Source organism: Leucopleurus acutus (assembly GCF_964270905.1).
Source record: "Leucopleurus acutus genome assembly, chromosome: 21".
Classification (NCBI taxonomy): Eukaryota; Metazoa; Chordata; class Mammalia; order Artiodactyla; family Delphinidae; genus Leucopleurus; species Leucopleurus acutus.
Genome location: NC_139163.1, coordinates 10667861 through 10688931, shown reverse-complemented (window position 1 = coordinate 10688931; position 21071 = coordinate 10667861). Strand labels below are relative to the sequence as shown.

At 51.0% G+C, this 21071-nt stretch overlaps 1 protein-coding gene across 1 annotated transcript in view; it reads left to right on the top strand.

Moving 5' to 3' along the window:
* The first annotated feature begins 19090 nt into the window (after positions 1-19090).
* Positions 19091-21071, top strand: part of CLN8 (CLN8 transmembrane ER and ERGIC protein) — an 11620-nt gene continuing 9639 nt past the window's right edge. Inside the window, exon 1 of the mRNA XM_082863730.1 lies at positions 19091-19209. The gene's annotated coding sequence lies outside the window, so the exon portion shown is untranslated. The remainder of the gene's footprint in view (positions 19210-21071) is intronic.

The window sequence follows — 21071 nt, the reverse complement described above, 5'->3', positions numbered from 1 at the left end:
TGTAAACACTGAAATTAAACACTGATTTTTTAGTTAAATACATAAAGCCAGTGTCATTTTTATATCGATCTTTGTTCAAGGATGTTGAATAAACAGGGGTTGGTAAAACAACATTATACTTCAAAATGTGAGCAGTTTGATACAAGCTGTCACCAAGTTATAGTCACCCTGGAAAACGTGAAATAAGGATTATATTCTGTAACTAGCAATTCTCTGAACTGACAGGAGATGACTCAGAAAGCAAACCCCATGTTGGATTAATAAGAAAGTTAATACGATCGGTATAGTAGGAAACGACACATCTTTTATTTTAATCCCTAGTCACAATCAACCAGTAACTGTTGCCTCTAAGCAGCCATGTCTTGTGCAGACAGTATTTATCAGTTGACACTGGGCCAAAGTGTTCACCCCACAGGGTCTCTTCCATGAACAGCCCTCTTACTCCTGCTGCAGAGGGAGCGTCTCTGGGCAGAAGGCATTGTAGATGGAGATGAATCGGGCACTCGTGCTGTCCACAGCTAGTCGGGGAGTTTGCACAGTACCTTGTGGGTTATATATTTCACAGATTTAATTCTTTTTTTTAATTAATTAATTTATTCATTTATTTGGCTGTGTTGGGTCTTCGTTGCTGCACACAGGCTTTCTCTAGTTGTGGCGAGTGGGGGCTACCCTTCGTTGTGGTGTGCGGGCTTCTCATTGCGGTGGCTTCTCTTGCTGCGGCACACGAGCTCTAGGCACGCAGGCTTCAGTAGTTGTGGCACGTGGGCTCAGTAGTTGTGGCACGTGGGCTCAGTAGTTGTGGCTCACGGGCTCTAGAGCACAGGCTCAGTGGTTGTGTGTGGCGCACGGGCTTAGTTGCTCTGTGGCATGTGGGATCTTCCCAGACGAGGGCTCAAACCCGTGTCCTCTGCATTGGCAGGCAGATTCTTAACCACTGCGCCACCAGGGAAGTACACAGATTTAATTTTTGGTTTAACTCATAAACTATTTCACTATTTCAAGTCCACATTCATGTTTCAAATTTTTTTTTTTTACTTTTTTTAAAATTGGAGCATAGTTGATTTACAATGTTGTGTTAGTTTCAGGTATACGGCAAAGTGTTTCAGTTATACATACACATGTATCTATTATTTTCCCATTTAGATTATTACAGAATATTGAGTGGAGTTCCCTGTGCTATACAGTAGGGCCTTGTTCATAATTCAAATGTTTTAATCATTCTACACTTCGGGGGAAGAAAGGAAAAAAAGAGAAACGGGTGGGGAGGGTAGAGAGCGGAGGTAGGCACAAAATGGGAAAGGTTAGGATAACACCCAGTTCCTGTTTTACCTGAGGCCAGGCTGGGTGTCAAGGCCGGAGATTAACAGGGACCATTCCCCACTCTAATTTGGTTGCTTTGTTCTTGTAAAAGAAGAAAAATGAGAACTCATAAGGAATTGTGCTGAGCCTTAAGGTAACGTAGGTGACACAGCTGAGTCCCCTCCGGCAGGTGCTCAGCACCCCACAGCTGGTCCCGTAGGCTCACCCCCTCACCAAACCTCCTCGGCCGTCTGCGAGCCTGTGCCCCCAGCCCCGGGGCCCTGACTGCACAGTCGGGCTGATCCTTCGCTGACTTACTTGCTGCCACAATTTGAGCACGTTAACCCCTGAGCTCACATTCCTCCAGTCTGTCTGAACCAAGCGTACAAAGTAATTTCCAATTCACAATTCTAAACACAAAACATATGCACTATTCACTACCTGAATAGCTCACCAAAAACAAGATACAAAAACCCTGAAACCCAGCCCCTGACTGGATTCAATCCTGACTGGATTAAAACGATTCGCCCCACCCCCACGCCTGCCAAGACTGAAAGAAAAATACGTCCAGATCCTCAAACTATCCCTGCAATATTTTCAGATGCAATAATCAACATTCAGTTAAAAATTTGTTGGCAGAGATAATACCAGAAAAAAAATTATCAGAAACCAAGAGATAAGAACAGACAGTAGAAGCAGTTTCATGGGAAATTTCAGAATCAGAGTTATGAGATGTGGCTTAAAAAGTCATGTGATTCTGTGTTCAGAGCAGATGGAGAGTCTCGCTAGAGAAGTGAAAATCATATACATAGAATCACGTGGAAATTCTAGAAAGAAAAAACTGTAATAACCGAAAATGAGAACTCTAAGGCCTATTACATGTAGCGAAGGAGAAGAATTTATAGGGTCGCAGACGCGCGGAGAAAGCGGTCGTGGAGCCGAGCAGAGCGTGAGGGCCACCGCGAGGGCAGCAGGACCAGGCGAGCAGGTGGGATGTGCGTGCAATCGGGGTCCCGCAAGAGGAGGAGGAGAAAACGGCCGGTGACGTCCTTCAAAACCAATCAAAGGCGTGAAGCTACAAGAAGCACCTGCACCACTAAGACGGGTAAATACAAGTCGCACCTGGGTGACCTCAGTCAGACCGCCCGAAACCAAAGGCAGGGAGAAACGTCTCAGGTGCCAGAAGGTACTTGAGGGGGAGGCAGGGCAAGAGGGGGGTCCCAGTTAACTGTGCTTCCCTTCTCCTCCTTCCCCCTCCCCCTCCCACCCCATTCCCCCCAGCTGAGCGGGCGCTGGGTATGGTCCCTGCGTCCCTGCAGCCTGTCCCTCCCCGCCTGGGGTGCGCCCAGCTCCGCCCACCCTGGGGTCCGGGGCGGCACGCGGGGTCGGAGAAGCCGCCCTCCGTGCTTGTGCTGGCGCTTCCGGCCGGGGGCGTGGGGAGGGCTGGCGCCCCAGCAGTTTGGTCACAGACATGAGCTGCGCAGAAATATTCGAAAGTCCTGGGTTTGCCAGGGGCTGGCGGGGAGAGGCATGGGCGTGAGTGTTTCACTGGGCAGAGCGGCAGTTCGGGCAGATGGAGAGTCGTAGGGATGGTTGTGGCACAGGGGAGGGGTCACGTCACGGGAGAAGGTGCGGAGACGGGGGCCGGGCCGACGGCGGGGACCTCTGACACCCCGGCACAGGGAGCGAAGTGCAGCCGTGACCTGTGAGCGCCAAAGCTCTCCCTAAAGGGCCAGGAGAAAAAAAAAAAATCTCAAGAAAAGCCGAACAGCTTCTCGGGGCCCCCGAGCCGGGCCCACAGGAAGCACCGAGTAAACGCTGGGTGAGCCCTGGTGACTTAGTGGCGAAATGCATCGTCCTTCTTCTCCAGGATGATGAAATGTTTTCCCCAAGCAGACCCAGCGCTGCGGTGGATACAGGTGGTGGAGACACTCCCTAACTCTAACCCTCGTGGCCCGAGATGCAGCCCCGGACACGCGGCTGCTCAGTCAGCGCTGCTGGAAACTCTCCTTTCACTTCTGGACCGCGTGTTGCTGTTGCAACTCCCAGGTGACGGCCCAGACGTGAGGCTGCGCCTGCCTGCTCCGGCTTCCTTGTGGGTGGTTTTGATGCTTGAAGGGGTTTAAATCTTAAGTCTCTGATAGTTTGTAAGAACATCGCATGGTGGGACTTCCCTGGTGGCGCAGTGGTTGAGAATCTGCCTGCTAATGCTGGGGACACGGGTTCGAGCCCTGGTCTGGGAAGATCCCACATGCCGCGGAGCAACTGGGCCCGGGAGCCACAACTGCTGAGCCTGCGCGTCTGGAGCCTGTGCTCCGCAACGAGAGAGGCCGCGACAGGGAGAGGCCCGCGCACCGCGATTAAGAGCGGCTTGCCACAACTAGAGAAAGCCCTCGCACAGAAACGAAGACCCAACACAGCCAAAAATAAATTAATTAATTAATTAATTAATTAATTAAATAAATAAATAAATTTAATAAATAAATAATAAATAAAATAAATAATAAATTTAAATAATTTAAATTTATTTAAATATTTAAATTTAAATAATAAATAAATTAATTAATTAAATTTATTTATTATATTAAATAATTTATTAAATTAATTAATTAATTAATTAATTAAAAAGAAGGCTCAACATTTAAAAAAAAAAAAAAAGAACATCGCATGGCACTCCCTCCAACCTAATACTTTCTGCAAAACAAAACCAAAGTCCCGACTCCGTAGTTCCAAACATTTTTCGAGGGTGACGGCGACCTCGGCTGTGGCCTCGGCTGTCGTCGCTCCGGGGTGACCCTGTGGCCGGATTACCAGCCACAGCTCTCTGTGCCCCCAGCTCTCCGTGCCCCCAGCTCTCCGTGTTCGGTGCCTACAGGGTACCTGGGGATCCACACGCTGGAATCGAAGCTTGACCAAAACACAGGGACATTCCCCGACATTCCACACGTGGGGAGGAGGCTCCCCGCCCCCTTGAGCTGCCCGAGTCCTGAGTCGCCTGTCCAGTCGCCAGGGATAGCTGCTGAGAAGGCGCTGTTCTCAGGAAAGCCCCATTCCTGCACTTTCTCTTCTCTTTTTTGCTCATGTCCACCCCGACCTTTTCCTCTTGCTCTGCCTCAAACCCCAAAGGAAGAAAACTGACCACCTAGAGGGGTGGGATAGGGAGGGTGGGAGGGAGAATTAAGAGGGAGGGGATATGGGGACATATGTGTACATACACCTGATTCACTTTGTCATACAGCAGAAACACAACAATGTAAAGCAACTGTACTCCAATAAAGATGTTTAAAAAAGAAAAAGAAAGGAAGGATATCGAGGCCAATAGGGAGGAAGAGAGGACAGGACGGGGATCCCTAACGTCCCCCCAGACATGAGAGGTTGTAGGACCACAAACCAGAATCTCCCCTCCCAGGACTGACTGCAAAGTGCTTCCTGCTTGAACCAGCCGGAATTACCGGCCACCCTCCCCTGCCCCCAGATGTGAGGGCCTGGGGCCCAGCAGCAGGGCAGCCCCCTCCCCCCCAGCTTATGACTGTGAGTCATGTGTCTGCTGACTCCACAGAACCAGCCAGAGATGAGCACGCCCTCTTTCCTGGCTGCCTCGCGCCCAGCTGGGTGAACCAGGCCCTGACACTCACAACAACCCCGGGCAACGCGTTCATTCGTGAATTATTTTCATATAGAATGAAATTCCAAGGATATTTGGAATTGACTTAAATTTCTATGAATTCTATATAGTCCAGGGATATGGTGCAGTAGTTAAATGTTCTGAAGGTGAAACCATGAAATTGAAACACAGTCCTGATGCTTCTAAAGTTTGCCAAATGCGTGCAGCCACGAAACTTCAGTGGTGAAGCCATAGCCTCCTGGGTATGAAAGCTTTGTTCCCAGCAGCATCTAGTGGAGGCGGGATGTGGGTTAGGTGAGATCCCTGGGTTTCTCTGAAGGATCCCGTTACAGGTTGAATTGCCCCCCCCCACCCCCCAGAATAGATATATTGGGTCCTAACCCCTGGCACCTCAGAATGGGACCTTATTTAGAAATAGGGTCTTTATAGAGGTAATCAAGTTAAAATGAAGTCATTAGGGTGGGTCCTAGTGCAATATGACACGTGTCCTTATGAAAAGGGGGTCTGGACACAGCACGTGAGGACTGGCAGTGTGCTGCCACCAGCCAGGAGGGAGGCCTGGAACAGACCCTCCCCTGTGCCTCCCAAGGGAGCTCGGCCCCCAGAGCTGTGAGAAAATAAATCCCTGTTGCTCTAAGCCGCCCGGTTGTAGCACTTGGTTACAGCAGCCCCAGGACACCGACAGGACCCTAAAGTGAGAGGGACTGTGTCCTGAGTGCAGGCGGCCGGGCCTGAGCCTGCCTCCCGGCTGGGCACTTCTCAGCAGTGTGAACACACAATTTCTCTGCACTGATTTCCTTATTGTAGGCACATATTATACATCCACATTCTAAATAGAATGACAGATACGGACAGAGATGTGGTCATGGGTACACGCTGGCTGCACCCATGTCTTAGCTCCGGCTGCTGTAACTACCCCAGGGGTTGGGGGCTTAAACGGCAGACGTTTACTGCTCACATTCTGGAGGCTGGACGTCCAGATTCCGTGTCTGGTGAGGACAGACAGACCCCCTTCCAGCTTCATCGACGGCATCTTCTCCCTGTGTCCCCAGGTGGCAGGGAGGGGATGGGGGTGGAGAGAGAGAGCTCTTATCAGGGCACTGGTCCCATCACGGGGGCTCCACCCTCGTGACCTCATCACCTCCCAAAGGCCCCCTCCCAACACCGCCACCTTGGGGTTAGGAGTCCACGTATGGACTTTGGGGACACACACACTCAAGCTATAGCAGGCCGTATGGGATAAATGAGAAGAGGTGCCTCTTTTTCTTCTGGACCAGGAGCTCTTGGCAGGCAGCGAGTAATGCCGAATCATCACTTCACGTTTCCACCCCTGCGACGGCCTAACCAGCACGTAGTGGACCCTGAACGAGGGTCTGAGCCACTGGGCTCAACCGTAACCCTCACACGGAACCCCTGCGACCACCCGGAGCACCCTGCATGGGGCCCGGGGTGCAGCGCCTGCAGGGACGCCCCGCACAGTGGTGGTTGTCTGGCCCCAAGGTGCTTTATGTGCGGAGTTTACAATTTAATGCTTAAATTCTTCCGTGTCTCACATGACTGAGCTCAGAGTGATTTCGCCTAAAACAGGAGTCTCTCCACGGATCCAGGCAGCCCCTGCCCTCCCCCACCTGACAGGTCCCCAGTGGCGCCCAGATTCGTCACATTGCCCCCCCCACAGCTGCACCCCAGTTCCAGGCCAGGCTTGGGTGCCCCACAGTCTTCTGCTTCCTGCTTGTTGATAATTTAATGTCTGTTACCAAAATGGTCATTAAGAAGCCAAATTAAAGCCTGGATTGGAGATGGATGGTGTCAGCGTCTGGGTAGCACCCCGTCCCAGATTCACGCATGAGCCTTTCCATCATTGGCTCATGGGTTTACTTTACAGAAAGAACTTTCAAGGCAGCTTGACTTGAATTTACAAGTCATATGTCAACAGGAGACAGGAGGACAGAAGCTCCGCAGACCTTATCTGTTCCTCTTTTTCTTTTTTTTTTTTTTTAAACATCTTTACTGGAGTATAATTGCTTTACAATGTTGTGTTAGTTTCTGCTGTATAACAAAGTGAATCAGCTATACGTATACATGTATCCCCATATCCCCTTCCTCTTGCGTCTCCCTCCCACCCTCCCTATCCCACCCCTCTAGGTGGTCACAAAGCACCGAGCTGATCTCCCTGTGCTATGCGGCTGCTTCCCACTAGCCATCTATTTTACATTTGGTAGTGTATGTATGTCCATGCCACTCTCTCACTTCATCCCAGCTTACCCTTCCCCTCCCCGTGTCCTCAAGTCCATTCTCTACGTCTGCGTCTTTATTCCTGTCCTGCCCCTACGTTCGTCAGAACCATTTTTTTTTTAGATTCCATATATAGGTATTAGCATACGGTATTTGTTTTTCTCTTTCTGACTTACTTCACTCTGTATGAAAGACTTTAGGTCCATCCACCTCACTACGAATAACTCAATTTCGTTTCTTTTTATGGCTGAGTAATATTCCATTGTATATATGTGCCACATCTTCTTTATCCATTCCTCTGTCGATGGGCACTTAGGTTGATTCCATGTCCTGGCTATTGTAAATAGAGCTGCAATGAACATTGGGGTGCATGTGTCTTTTTGAATTATGGCTTTCTCAGGGTATATACCCAGTAGTGGGATTGCTGGGTGATATGGTTATTCTATCTTTAGTTTTTTAAGGAACCTCCATACTGTTCTCCATAGTGGCTGTATCAATTTACATTCCCACCAACAGTGCCATAGGATTCCCTTTTCTCCACACCCTCTCCAGCATTTGTTGTTTGTAGATTTTCTGATGATGCCCATTCTAACTGGTGTGAGTTGATGCCTCATTGTAGTTTTGGTTTGCATTTCTCTGATAATTAGTGATGTTGAGCAGCTTTTCATGTGCTTCTTGGCCATCTCTATATCTTCTTTGGAGAAATGTCTATTTAGGTCTTCTGCCCATTTTTGGATTGGGTTGTCTGTTTTTTTAATATTGAGCTGCATGAGCTGTTTATATATTTTGGAGTTTAATCCTTTGTCCGTTGCTTCGTTTGCAAATATTTTCTCCCATTCTGAGGGTTGTCTTTTCATCTTGTTTGTAGTTTCGTTTGCTTTGCAAAAGCTTTTAAGTTTCATTAGGTCTCATTCGTTTATTTTTGTTCTTATTTCCATTTCTCTAGGAGGTGGGTCAGAAAGGATCTTGCTGTGATTTATATCAAAGTGTGTTCTGCCTATGTTTTCCTCTAAGAGTTTTACAGTGTCTGACCCTAGATTTAGGTCTTTAATCCATTTGGAGTTTATTTTTGTGTATGGTGTTAGGAAGTGTTCTACTTTTATTCTTTTACATGTAGCTGTCCAGTTTTCCCAGCACCACTTATTGAAGAGGCTGTCTTTTCTTGCCTCCTTTGTCAAAGATAAGGTGACCATATGTGCATGGGTTTATCTCTGGGCTTTCTATCCTGTTCCATTGATATGTATTTCTGTTTTTGTGCCAGTACCATACTGTCTTGATTACTGTAGCTTTATAGTATAGTCTGAAGTCAGGGAGCCTGATTCCTCCAGCTCCGTTTTTCTTTCTCAATATTGCTTTGACTATTCGGGGTCTTTTGTGTTTCCATATAAATTGTGAAACTTTTTGTTCTAGTTCTGTGAAAAATGCCATTGGTAGTTTGATAAGGATTGCACTGAATCTGTAGATTGCTTTGGGTAGTAGAGTCATTTTCACAATGTTGATTCTTCCAATCCAAGAACATGCTATATCTCTCCATCTGTTTGTATCATCTTTAATTTCTTTCATCAGTGTCTTATAGTTTTCTGCATACAGGTCTTTTGTCTCCTTAGGTAGGTTTATTCCTAGGTATTTTATTCTTTTTGTTGCAATGATAAATGGGAGTGTTTCCTTAATTTCTCTTTCAGATTTTTCATCATTAGTGTATAAGAATGCAAGAGATTTCTGTGCATTAATTTTGTATCCTGCTACTTTACCAGATTCATTGATTAGCTCTCATAGTTTTCTGGTAACATCTTTAGGGTTCTCTATGTATAGCATCATGTCATCTGCAAACAGTGACAGTTTTACTTCTTCTTTTCCCATTTGAATTCCTTTTATTTCTTTTTCTTCTCTGATTCCTGTGGCTAAAACTTCCAAAACTATGTTGAATAATAGTGGTGAGAGTGGGCAACCTTGTCTTGTTCCTGATCTTAGAGGAAATGGTTTCAATTTTCCACCATTGACAACAATGTTGGCTGTGTGTTTGTTATATATGGCCTTTGTTATGTTGAGGTAGGTTCCCTCTATGCCTGCTTTCTGGAGAATTTTTATCATTAATGGGTGCTGAATTTTGTTGAAATCTTTTTCTGCATCTATTGAGATGATCATATGGTTTTTATTCTTCAATTTGTTAATATGGTGTATCACATTGATTGATTTGCATATATTGAAGAATCCTTGCATTCCTGGGATAAACTGCACTCGATCGTGGCCTATGAGTCTTTTAATGTGCTGTTGGATTCTGTTTGCTAGTATTTTGTTGAAGATTTTTGCATCTATGTTCATCAGTGATATTGGCCTGTAGTTTTCTTTTTTTGTGACATCTTTGTCTGGTTTTGGTATCAGGGTGATGGTGGCCTCATAGAATGAGTTTGGGAGTGTTCCTCCCTCTGCTATATTTTGAAAGAGTTTGAGAAGGATAGGTGTTAGCTCTTCTCTAAATGTTTGATAGGATTCACCTGTGAAACCATCTGGTCCTGGACTTTTGTTTGTTGGAAGATTTTTAAACACAGTTTCAATTTCAGTGCTTGTGATTGGTCTGTTCATATTTTCTGTTTCTTTCTGGCTCAGTCTTCGAAAGTTGTGCTTTTCTAAGAATTTGTCCATTTCTTCCAGGTTGTCCATTTTATTGGCATATAGTTGCTTGTAGTAATCTCTCATGATCTTTTGTATTTCTGCAGTATTAGTTGTTACTTCTCCTTTTTCATTTCCAATTCTGTTGATTTGAGTCCTCTCCCTTTTTTTCTTGATGAGTCTGGCTAATGGTTTATCAATTTTGTTTATCTTCTCAAAGAACCAGATTTTAGTTTTATCGATCTTTGCTATTGTTTCCTTCATTTCCTTCATTTCTTTTCCATTTATTTCTGATCTGATCTTTATGATTTCTTTCCTTCTGCTAACTTTGGGGTTTTTTTGTTCTTCTTTCTCTAATTGCTTTAGATGTAAGTTTAGCTTGTTTATTTAAGATTTTTCTTGCTTCCTGAGGTGGGATTGTATTGCTATAAACTTCCCTCTTAGAATTGCTTTTGCTGTATCCCATAGGTTTTGGGTCCTCATGTTTTCATTGTCATTTTTTTCTAGGTATTTTTTTATTTCCTCTTTGATTTCTTCAATGATGTCTTGGTTATATAGTAGCATAATGTTTAGCCTCCATGTATTTGTATTTTTTACAGTTTTTTTCCCTGTAATTGATATCTAGTCTCATCGCATTGTGGTTGGAAAAGATACTTGATATGATTTCAATTTTCTTAAATTTACCAAGGCTTTATTTGTGACCAAGATATGGACCATTCATGGAGAATGTTCCATGAGCACTTGAGAAGAAAGTGTATTCTGTTGTTTTTGGATGGACTGTCCTAAAAATATCAATTAAGTCCATCTTCTCTAATGTGTCATATAAAGCTTCTGTTTCCTTATCTATTTTCATTTTGATGATCTGTCCATTGGTGAAAGTGGTGTGTTAAAGTCCCCTACTATGATTGCGTTACTGTCAATTTCCCCTTTTATGGCTGTTAGCATTTGCTTTATGTATTGAGGTGCTCCTATGTTGGGTGCATAAATATTTACAATTGTTATATCTTCTTCTTGGATCGATCCCTTGATCACTATGTAGTGTCCTTCTTGTCTCTTGTAATAGTCTTCATTTTAAAGTCTACTCTGTCTGATATGAGAATTGCTCTTCCAGCTTTCTTTTGATTTCCATCTGCATGGAATGTCTTTTTCCATCCCTTCACTTTCAGTCTGTATGTGTTCTTAGGTCTGAAACAGGATCTCCTGTAGACAGCATATATATGGGTCTTATTTTTTGTGTCCATTCAGCCAATCTGTGTCTTTTGGTTGGAACGTTTAATCCATTTACATTTAAGGTAGTTATTGACATGTATGTTCCTATTACCATTTTCTTAATTGTTTTGGGTTTGTTTTGGTAGGTCTTTTCCTTCTCTTGTGTTTCCTGCCTAGAGAAGTTCCTTTAGCATTTGTTGTAAAGCTGGTTTGGTGGTGCTGAATTCTCTTAACTTTTGCTTGTCCTGCATGTTTACATGTGGTCTGCTCAGCCTGGGAGGGGCAGTCCTCCCTGGTCAGACAGGCCCCAAGATATCAAAGCATCGTAAATACAGACAATAAAAAACATCCTTAATACACAAACACAACGCTTTAAACCAAGATTGACTTTCTCAATTGGGAATACATTCTGTTTTATAGCAATATCTCTTCTTCTTTTGGAATGGATCAGGGTTAACTGAAATGGCTGTGGTTACTTGTTCACTTTAATATTCTTAGAGCACATGCTGAAGAAAAAGTTTATGAAACAAACTTTATAATCTAAAGCATTATCTACATTATTGTTTATTGTATTATTGTTTTCTACAATATAGTAACTACCCTGAGCTCAGGCCCTGTCTCTTCTCTCGGTATTTGTAAACCCTAGCACAAACTATTCTGTTATTTTCTTAAGTAAATTGTGTACTAGCAAGAAGTTCACTCCCAGATACCTGGAGGTTGAAAGCACATTGATTTTCGGGATTAATATTTATTGGTAGAAAAGAACAAAAGACCAGTCGGCAGTGTGCAGAAGTAAAGCCACCCTGTCTGCACTTTTGTTGGAAAATGTGACTCTTAGGTCAGCGCGTGTCAGTGTCACCCCAACATGGTGAGTTTTACCTGGTGAAGGCGAGACCATCTCCTGTCGGACCCAATGAAGGCTTCGTCCTAAGTCTTGCTGCCTCTCTTTACCTTCAGACGACTTACACTAAAGAGGTTTGCCAGCTGGGCTCGGGTTTGGATGTGGTGCCAGGCCACCCTGCCCCACGCCAGGTGTGACCACGGCCCAGGTGTGACGTATGGGCGTCCTGTGGTCCTCGTGCTGGGTGACTCGTGTGCAGAATGACTCAGACCTCGTTTGTAACATGCCTCACGCCTACCAAGTAATTATTAAGACCAGAGTAGCTCTGCCCTGGTCTTACTGAGCAGAGGGCGTCGTGAGAAGAAGTGATTGTCTGGTTATTGGTGGCCCTCAGTCCATGGTGAGCTGGAGAGCCTTGGGACCTGGCTCCTTCACGATGACTTTGGTTCAGTGACTTTAACAAGAGAGAAAGACCTCAGAATCGGGAGTGTGTTTCCTAATTGCCGTTGGTGGTTTCTGGTCAGCTGATCCGAAGTCTCACATCCTTGTCTCTGCATCAGACAGGGCAGTTCCCAGGGAGGAAAACTGGAAACTAGGTTTTCGTCGTTTGGCGATTTTGCAAATGTCCCATCTCAGTGTGTGGCTTTTTGGATCTGCCTACCTTACAACATTCTATGTGACATTTTGGAAACACTAAATTCCATTTTCCGTTATATGCCTATATATTTGATCTGGGTATCACATTGTGCTGTGTTTGGAGGGTGGGGGAAGGGAGGGCGAATTTTGAGCCTGTACATTTGTATCTAAGATAGTAACCGAGGTGAAAGATCAAGGGTATTAATCACTCTGTGGATATGAATTAAGCATTTCTCAAAGTTGCACTTGACCCTCCAGGTCACCTGAATACCATCTGGTACCAACCCAAGAGATGGAACTGGACCGACTAGTTTGGGGGCCTCTCTGCAGGGTTTCAGTTTGTAACTGGGGCACTTTCTCCCCCGGCCCCCCCCATGGCTGACATTTCTCTGTTGAGAGCTCCGCCCAATGCATCATCATAGGGCGTGTAGCGTCATCTCCGGCCCCAACCCACTAGATGCCCATGGCACCTCCGCCCCACCCCCGCCGGCTGTGAAAACCAAAAATGTCCGGACTTGGCCCTGAGGGAGGTGGTCGACCCGAAAAGCACAGCCTGGCGCTGTAGCCCTTGAACCAATATAATCTTATCGAGGCGTTTTTAAAAACTGGTTGTTCCGGTGTTTGGCCAACTGAGATTTAAGGATTCTTTGTGTGCCAAGATAATTACATCCATTAGCTTTAAGGTCATCATTTGCAACAGAGAGAACCCGGCCCTGACTTATATGACACTCAAGGAGCAGAAGCCTTGATGCTGGAAGAGGTTTTAGACCAATCTCATCTTTTCGTGTTTGTGGCTCAGAGAGGTTAATCCACCCTTCCAGGGTTACAAGCCAGTAGGAGTAAAATCTGGAAGAGTCGAGCCCCAGTCTGAGCCTTCAGCACATTTTGAGACTCTTGGATCCAAGCCATAGGCACCATGTTTTGTGGTTCAAAGTATGTTTTTCAGAAAAAGAAATGGACATAATGAATACTCATAGGAGCAGGAATGATTCTAAGAAGACACGTTTTTCTATGAAAAATGTTTTTTCTTTCCAGGAAGCTTTCTTTCTTTCTTTTTTTTTTTTTTTTAAATATATATTTACAGGAACAATTCCCAATTCTCTGGGACTCTTAGAAAAAAAGATCCATTTTGGGGGAAGTAAAACAAACAGTGGAGACAGGTGTAGCACCGTCCCCCAAATCACCAACCCCCGGGTCCCCAGGCCCAGGCTGGGCCGGTGCTGATGGGAGGTGAACCCAGGAGTCCTTTGAACCCACCCTTCTCCAGCCTGGAATTCACACAGGACAGGCTTTATGTCCCTCATTCCTCCCTCCCAACTCCACGTACACTTAAAGAGTCCTTTGTACCCACCCGCAGGAAATTGGGGGGCTGGGAGGGAGGGAGCTGAAAATACACGTTTGGTATCAAAAATAAACACTTGGGGGTGGCAGGAAGACCCCCCCAAAACCCCTTCCTTCCCACCCACCCTATCTCATATAGGAAGAGATGCCTCCCTCTCCCCTATTGAAAAGCCCTGTTTAAAAATAGATTATACTATCAAAATGGCAGGGGGTGGGGGACAGGGAGACCTGGAGTACTGGTTGGAGGGGCCCCCCAGACGGGGACCACTCCCCCAAAAAACCCTCCATTGGGAGGTAACAGTCAGGACCCCAGGAGTTTGGATTCCTCCCCGGCCAAAAAAGGTGGTTGAAAAAGGACAAGCTGTCTGCGAGAAAGGCCGGGAAGGTGGATATTCCATTCCCAAGGGTGTGAGTCTTCCTTGGCCAAAACTCCCAAACCGTTAAACAGCACAAATTCTTCCTGGACCCTTGGGGAGGGCCAGGATTAATAAACTACAGCGATCTAGCTCTTCTACCCACACCCCAAAATGGAGACAGGGCTCCCTCAGCTCCCCAAGGGCAGCCTGAGAAATAAATAAGGAAAGTTCCTTCTCAAGCCAGACCCCGACTGTCTCATCTTGGGGCAAAAATGTGGAGATGGGGGAGATGCCCTCACCAACCGCCCCCCCCCCCTCCGAAGAGGGCCAGGCTCCTCCCGGTGGCCTTCAAAAAATAAATAAATAAACCGTCCCCACCACTGCAGTAGGAGACGTGTAAGAGCGGCCACTGGGGGACTGACCAAGAAGGGAGAAGTTGTATGTTTTCTGTGGAAGGGTTACTGAGAGATCCTCTTTCCTAAGAATCCCCACCCAACCACGACCACAGCACGAGTCTGTCAGCTGAACTGTGTTTCTCCTTGAGACGGCTGGCTGGAGAGAAGTTCAGGGAATGGATGGAGTGACCCCAGAAAGGGGTGGTGGTGGTGGTGGTGATAGTCGTGTCTTCTGGGGCCCTGGGGAGAGCACCACGGGGGGTGAGAGACCATCCACGCTGATGGAAGGGATGTGCACCTGGGCGCTGCCACTGGACGGAAACTGGAAGGAGAGCTTGGCCGGGCTACGTACGGGGTGCAGTGGGACTCAGGGTGCTCCAGAAGTGAATACTGGGGGGCAGCGAGCTGGGCGTCAGCAGCGCCGGGGTCAATGTGTGCGTAGGTAGCAGGGAAGCCCACCGGCACCGCAGTTTCCATAACGACCGCAGGCAGCCGGGCTGGCACGCCCTCCGCGGGAGGGGCTTCTGGCTCAGCCTTGGGCTCTAAGGGCTCGGCCTGGACGGCTTCCAGGACAAACCCCGCCTCCCCAGTGGCTGAGGCTTCTAACTCTTCCTTGGGCTCTTCCACTTTGACTGATGGGGGCAGTGGCCGGCCCAACCCAGGCTCCATACTTGGCTCTTCGGATTTAAGGTTTGGGGCCTCGGGTGGGGTCAGGATGACCTGCAGAGGCAGGCCGGCCTCCTCAGCCTCCAGGCAGGCCTCCGAGGGGCTTGCACTGCTGCCCCTGCAGGGGCGGTGTTGGGGAGCACTGTGGAAGGCCGAGGATGAGGGCGGCTGCGGCTGCGGCTGCAGGGGCTGGATGGGGAAGGTGGAATAGAGGCCCGAGCGCATGTAATCGTTCCGGCTGCTGCGCGCCAAGCCGCCCGGGCCTGCCACTCCTGCACCCCTGGGTGTGCCTGGCTTCCCAGAGGCAGTGTCCCCGGGGACGGCGTGTACAGCTGTGGTGCTCGCATCTGCCACGGTGGAGGTGGCAGCCACCTCAGGCTGGGGCGGGCAGTCCTCAGTGGAGCACCCCGCGACCTCGGGGTAGGACACAAACTTGTAGACGAACTTCCGGCCACGCACTTTGCGGGTGACGTTCTTATCATAGTGGTACCGCCAGGCCCGGTTGGGCTTGTCACAGTTCACGTTGGCCTTATTCTTGTGCAGCCCCCAGAGCCGGGCCACCCCCTCAGCCTCCACCAGCTTGAACTCACCGCCATCCCGGGAGGTCCAGGAGAGGATGTGGCCATTGCCTCGCTCTCTCAACAGCTGCAGCAGAAACTGCCACAGCGTCACACAAGGGTCCACTGCTGGGCGAGCGCTCACGCCATCCCAGGGGTACCTGTGTGTAGCGCAGCGGCGGTGTTGGCAGCTCCGTGGGGGGGGGGCTCCATGCGCGGCCCCACCGCCCCCCAGGCCCGGGCTCCGAGGTGGCGGTGGCGGCCCAGGAAGCTTTCATTTTGCCACAGTTGTGGAGGAAAGAGTTTTCATGGCACTAGCTAAGGACAGTGAGGCAGCTCTAATTCAGGGCACCACGGAGACTGGCGTAGGGACCAGCACCACGGGGCCTGCGGGGGGGCAGGGGGACTGGCTCAGCTCCGAATACAACAGGGACAAGTGGGGATCACAGCCAAGGAGCAGGGTGTGTGTCTGGAGTGGCGGTGGACTGGACATGACTGGGAGCAAACATCAAGGCCAGGGGCATCCTGAACGGGATGGACTCAGCAGGATTCTTGCTGAAGGCAAGCTCAGGTGATCACACAGCGAGGTGGGACGGGAGGAATTTGATCAGATATCCAGGGTTGGCAGGGGTTGCTAAAGCTGAACTAACCACGCAGGGACAGACCCAAGGTCAGGCCTTGAGGACGGAGAGAAGCCCAGCTAGCGCTGGGTCAGGGAGAGAGACCCCGCTCACTGGTATTCAGAAATCGAGAGGCCCGTGCTTGTTTAGGACCCATCGTCCACAGATGGCGAGCCCGGGTTCCGGGGCTTTAAACTGCCGTTTGGAAGCAGGGTGTGGGGACATCTGTGCTCCAGAGCCAGCCATGCTCTCTTCTGAGTAACTCCCAGGTTTAAAACTGGGGAGACCCCTCCCTCCCTCACCAGCTTATTTCTTAGAAAGAAATGGGCACAGAGGAGAAATCGCACCACCCCTCTGCTAATGTCTTTTAAAAGCCTGTTTTTTTCTTAATTAAACAAACAATGAGCATGTATTACTTACACGATCAGAAAAAAACGAGATGCCGTCCTGGCCGCCTCCTGGTGAGTTTTTAGTCCTCTTCAAGTCCTCACGGCGTAAAACCCCAAAACTCAGCCTCATCCTGAGCTGCTGTAGCAAGCAGGACAAGGCCCAACCTCACCGACGTGAACCTGTTTCCTCATCTAACACACGTGGGTAAGAGTGTCCAAGAGCCTGCCGTGCAGCTGAGGTGGGAAAGGACCATTTACAGAAAGGGCTTAGCTTGATGTCACACACACAGTGACCTTGCTGTCGGGCAGGGAGAGGGCTGGAGCTGGGAGGAGATGGACCTCGGGAGGCCAGCGGCCAGGCTGGAAACCTGGGTGCCTCACTGGGGATGACAGGTTGTGAGCAGGAATCAGGGTGCATTTCATTCAAAGTCTTCTCACTTCTGCTGGGTTAGGTATCACCAGTTATACCTGTAAATTTTGAAAAAAAATGATTGTTTTTATCAGGATGCTTTAAAGATAGCAGAGCAGAAAGACACAATCCTTGAACAAGCTGAGGAATTTACCGCCTGCATGACTAAGCAGGTCATCACTGAGCCCCAGTTCCTCCTTTGAAAGGCAGGCCTGGGCACTGCGGAGGAACCGAGAATGAAGGCAGGGGCCGTGGAGGCAGTGGCACCGTCTATTGCGTCTGTTTTCACAGGACACTAAGGACTCGGGGTTTGGCCTCAGCCTAGACGAGAATCAGAAAAGCAGCCTAATTTGACCGTGAATGTAAACCTCCCCAATGTGCTGAATTTTCAAGGGGCGTTGATAATTTAAACACCTTATTTCGTCCTCGGAGAAGTCCTGAGAGGTAGCTGAAGCAGTGGCTCTCTGCACCACCTTACAGGGAAGGGGACAGCACAAAACAAGCGCGAGCCTCAAGGCTGTCATGCTTTTAATTCAACTCTGTAAAACGACTGCGTGCCTCTCATACAGGAGGCTGGGGGCGGGGGGTAGGTGCGGGGAGGGGAGCGGGACACAGACGACCCGCGTGCGATTTCACTTGTTCTTTCCGCAGACGTGCACTGGGCGCCAGTGATGTGCCGGGCCCGTTCTAGGGCTGGGGATAAAACACTGACAAGACCATGTTCCCCTCTCATGCGGCTGGCATTTTAGTCAGAGGACACAGAAAATCAACAAATAACTAAGACAAACCCATGAAAGTACAGAAGGCCCAATGGTGATAAGTACCCTAAAGTAAGAAAGGCTGCGGGGTGAGACCATGGGGACACGTGAGCTTCGGGGCGCCCCCGGCCAGGCGGGCGGCCACCTTCACACCCGAGGCCGGGCTCCAGGTTAAGCAGGTTCTCTCAACCTCTCCCAGCTGGCGAAGTCTGGAGCCCAGGGCTGTCCGACTCCAAGCCGGGGAGGCTGCGCCAGGTTTTGGGCCCCTCGGCTGCATCTTCTGCGGGCCTCGCGGGCGGGAGGCCGCGGGCGTGGAGGGCGCCGGCTGGCGGTTCACACGCCCATCCCACACCCCGCGGGACGCACTCCGCCGTCCACAGGAGCCGCCTGCTGAGCAATGCCAGCTGCTGCCCCGTCACAACCAGCGACCCTCGGGCCACATGCCCAGCCGGCGCCGTGAAAGCCAGGGGGCCGGGGCCCAGATTCGGTTCCGAGCGCGGGGCCGGCCTGGGCGGAACAGGGTGGAGGGGAGCCGGGTCCCCTGCCCACGGCCGCAGGGAGTGGGGAAGAGAAACTGCACTTGACCCTGCTTCCCGGGCGCCGTGGCCTCGGGCCGGCCTCTGCGCGTGGACCCGGCGGGGCCGCAGGGCTGAGTCACGGCCGGGCTGCGCGGCCCAGCGGGCCTTCCGGGGGGCTGGGCTTCGGGGTCACATGGGCGCTCTGCCGGGTCCTGTCCGCGAGCCGGGGCGGTGGGCACAGAGGAGTTGCCGGGCCGCTCCCCCCAGGGGGCCCCAGGACCCCAGCGCGAGTGCAGTCGGCTAGGGCGACCCTTGCCTTGCTCATCACTGTTCGGGAGGAATCGACCTGGGGCGTGAAGGGTGCGTTCGGGGCTGGCTCACCGTGGAGGCGGGAGAGGCGGGGCGGAGAGCGCATCGGGTCCGCCTCCGCCCCGCCTCCCCAGCGGCCAGAGGGTGGTACAGCCCGAGGCCCCCCCGGCTAACGCTTTGGTAGTGCCCGGCCGCCGCTAGGCCCCGCCCCCGGGTGCGCATGCGCGGCGACGTGTGCGCCGGTCGTGACATCCCTGCGCAGGTAGGCGCCGGGCGGGGGGCGGGGTCTCCGGGTCCAGTCGGCGTGTTCTCGTGGAGTTGAGAGCCCCCGGTCCTGGCGCGGAGGAGCCCCGAGTTCCCCGCGTGCGGCCCGCGGGGCTTGGCGGCCCTGCCTGGACTGTGGGCGGTGCGGCGGGGTCCAGCTCTCCGTCCTCAGGTGTGCAGGGCAGAGGCTCAGGTCGCCCCATCTGCAGGTGGGTCGGGCGGGGGGTCCGGTCGTCCCGTCTGCAGGCGGGGCGGGCAGAGTTCCGGCAGCTCCATCCGCAGGTGAGCCGGGCGTGGGCTCAGGCCGCGGTTCGGGCCGCGGTGGGAGGGGTGCAGCCGGCCGGCCCGCGGGCAGCGAGCCCGGGAGAGGACACGCAGACGGGCCGAGACCGTCCACGGCGTGCTCTCTGTGGGACTTGTTTATATTTTCTGAATTTTGTTTGTTGAGCGTGTATTTTAATTTTGGAAAAATATGTTTACAAACTGTCGGAGTATAATTCTCAAAATGTTAGAAACGTAATTCCTGAGCAAACAGGGAGCACAGGTCAGGTTAAATCGCCTAGGAAGGACCCGGCGGAGGAAAGCCCGCCGGAGGCTGCTACCAGGAATGCTGGTCGGGGAGGGAGCCACTGGGATTATCCTCTGGGGGGAGAGGGGCGTTACGGCCCCTCATCACCCTATCAGTGTTGCTGGGTTGACCTCACAGACTGGGCTAGTCCTTGCTGAACCGAACTGCTGTCTCCCCTGGAAAGTCAGGTGACCCTCAGGGGCTTGTGAGCGGTGACCCAGCGCGACATCAAAAAGCGTGCCGTTTCCCTCTTTCTGACCACATTTCCAAGTTTTGGATTTGGTTAGCCCCCAGTGAACGGAAGGAGCTCACAGATGCTCGGCGTCTGTGTCAGAGCTGAAAAGGTCCTGGTGACCGGACTCCCGTCCCCGGGTCGGGGCTGCCTGGCCACTGCAACCCTGGAACCCACCCTCCTGTTAATTTCCTAAAACGCCCGGTTCAGTTCAGTAGAACAGCTGAAACTACCAAATCTTGTAAAACGAAGAGCAAGATGAGGTTTGTAGATGGATTTTTTCCCCAGGGAAAATGGAGGCCTGTGGAGCCGGGACGGGCTTTCCAGCCGCCAGGAGCCCGTTCCCCCACGGCCGCGGCTCCACCACCGCTGAGACGCAGGGGCTGCGGGGCGGGGCTCCGAGGACCCCGGACTGGAGGAACGGGGGTCCTGGCTCTGCGGCTGTGCGGGGACGGGGACGGCGGCCTCAGGAGACACGAAGAAGCCCTAGGGCTGGGCTCGGGGTGAACGGGGTGACCCAGTGCCCCCGTGCCGGGACGGGTGAGGGGTGTGGTCAGGGTGGGTGGCTGCCGAGCCCTGGAGCTCTGCCTTGCCTCTGGTCTGTGCCGCGTTCCGGAGCAGGGCCTGGCCACGCCCTGGGGTGCCCCCTAGCCACGGGGCAGCCGGGCCACCGCAGGGCTCCGGGGGGGCCGCCTGGGTTGCTGCGGACCCCCACCCAAGGCCTGGCCTCGTCCCATCATGGCTCAAGTGGGTCACCCACCTCGCCTGTGTGTCCCCGGGACCCAGGGCGACAGGTTGGACCAGACCAGCCGGCCCAGAAGCTCTGGAAGCGGCTGTGTAGGAGGGTGTGTCCGAGGCGGGTTTGAGCAGCGATCCAGATGGGGGAGAGTTGATAGGGTTTGAAGGGCGGCGAGCATTGGGTTTTTACAGGGAGTTGTTTCTGTTTCTGTGATGGCCCCGAGCGTTCCGCCGCCACTGATCGGTCTCAGCTGAGCATTTCAGCGTCTGACCTTAGCCCGCCTGCATTTCTTTCTGTAGAAAGGTTACTAGAAGGCGTGAGGACCCAGAAGCCGGGCTGAGGTTTCTCGGTGGTGAATTTGAGATGACGGTGGTTTTTCCTGGGTCTCTGGGGCCTTGGAGCCTTCCTCTGCCTTGGGCCTTGGCTCTGCGCCCCGGCCTCCACCCTGGCTGGGCCCACGCTTCAGAAACAGGCTTCTCCCGCGTGCTCGGAGCC